Below are 2,256 nucleotides of genomic sequence, written 5' to 3'. Positions count from 1 at the left end.
TTTCTTTTTCTTTTTTTGCACGTAGCTGTCCAGATCTCCTGACACCATTTATTGAATAAGCTATTTTTACTCCATTTTATGCTCCTGCCTATTTTGACAAATATTAATTTACCATAGAGTCATAGGCTTAATTCTGGGCTTTGTATTCTGTTCCATTGATCTTTGTGTCTGTTCTTATGCCACGAGAATACTAAAATACCAGTTCAAAAGAACCTGTGCACCCCAGTGTGAAAGCAGTGCTATTTATAATAGTCAAGTGCTGGAAACAGCCTAATTGACCATCACTAAATAAGTGGATCAAAAAACTGTAGTATATTTACACAATGGAATACTACACAGCAGAAAGAAAGAAGGAACTCCTATCTTTTGTAACAGTATGGATGGTACTGGAGAGTATTATGTAAGTGAAATGAGCCAGGCAGTGAAAGGCAAATACCAAAGGATCTCACCTATAAGTAGAAGCTAATCAACAAAACAAGCAATAAAGCAAAACAGAACCAGAGACATGGAAATAAAGAACAAACTGACAGTGACCAGAGAAGAGGAGGCAGGTGGATAATGGCACTGTCTTTACAAAGACAATGGTGGGGGTGGATTGAATGTGGGAGGTGGGTGGTGGGTAAGGCAGGGGAGATTTTAATGGGTAAAAATGAGGACAACTGTAATTGAACAACAATAAAATGTTTTTAAATAAGTTTGCAACAATGAAAAAAGAAATAATGTTATTAGAATTAATTTGTGAAAGTTCTCCAGGACTTTCACATTTTACTGGGCTAAAACTAAATAATGAAGTTGTTTTGTAATACAGAACCTTAAAACTACACAGACATGGATAACAATCAATTAATTATATAAAAATAAAGTAAGATTTAACTTCACTTTATGTGTACTGAGAGGAGTTCCTGGAATAATGGGATGGTGGCAAGGTAGAGGAAGAGAAAAGGGATTAATTTTTAGCAAATTCTCAGGGTTTTTGTTTTTTTTTCTGTTTTCTGTCTCTTGGATATAATGAATGCTGTTGGAGATGCAGATTTAGGGAGTTTCACTAAGAGCCTATCAAGAGAAATTTGTTGCTAAAGTGTGCCATTGGTTATTCATTAAATAGGTCAGCATTTTGGCTTGCTAGAGCTTTGTCTGGGTGATACTTTCCCACAAAGTTTTGAACTTCAACCCATTTACTGCACACTTCCTTTATCATTGCAGAAGATGCCTCCTCCCTTCTCTCCTCCTCACCTGAAGAAATTTCCTCAGTCGCTATCTGTTGCTGTTCCTTTGGAAGTCCCTACAGCTTCTGAGTACTGAGCTCTGCTCTGTGCTCCTCCACTAAGTGGACATTTTCATCACTGACCTCCAGGCCCATGGACTTGCCCAGAGACACAATATGTTTCACTGTTGAGCTACCAAAATCATCCTCAAAACCTTCAAAGTCCCTTGGAGATAGCTTCTGGCCACAACCTCTTCCTTGCTGAGTTCACAGTCTTGTAAGAAACTTCTGCCAGGCATCATCTATGAGAGTGACACAGTGGAGGATATTAAAATGGTCCTTGCAAAACTCTGAGTGTCAACTGCGTATCTGAGGTTACTTCAAAACATTTCTGGAATAGGACCTTTGTGTAAAGTTTTTTGAAGGTGGAAATGACTTGCTGGTCAGTGGGCTGGAGCAGAGGAGTTGTGTTAGGGGGCAAGAACTTCATAGCTATGAAACTGAACTCCTCCAGTAAGTTGTCCTCCAAGCCTGGAGGGTGGGCAGGAGCATTGTCCATAATTAACAAAGTTCTCAGAAGCAGTTCATTTTCTGAAAATATTTTTTCACACTGGGGCCAAAACTTCATTCATCTATCTGTAAAGAACTGCCATGTTATCCTAGCTTTCTTATTGGCCCTTCATGTCACACTTAACTGGATTTTTATCACATTCTCTCTAGAAACTTGGGGTTTTCACTGTGATACACAGTGATGTGCATCACAAATGCCTTCTCCTCTTGAGTGATGTAGGTTTTGTTAGGCATTTTCTTCCAGAACAAACCAGTCTCACTGCAGTTAAACACTTGTGGAAGGACAAAATCCTGAGACTCTACACACTTCCTAAATTTAGTGACTTAGCTTTTGGCAGTTTCTGTCAGCTTTGGCTGCTTCTCCAAGCCTCACCACACTATGAATGACAGTTCTCTTTTTAAATTTATTGAACCGTCCATGATTGGCTTTAAATACTTCACTGCTCTCACCACTTGTTCCAGGCTTGTCTTTTAACAGACCA

The sequence above is a fragment of the Sturnira hondurensis genome, unplaced genomic scaffold (assembly GCF_014824575.4).
Source record: "Sturnira hondurensis isolate 20B ecotype Veracruz unplaced genomic scaffold, ASM1482457v3 Scaffold0014112, whole genome shotgun sequence".
NCBI lineage: Eukaryota > Metazoa > Chordata > Mammalia > Chiroptera > Phyllostomidae > Sturnira > Sturnira hondurensis.
Note: the sequence above shows the minus strand (reverse complement) of the source record.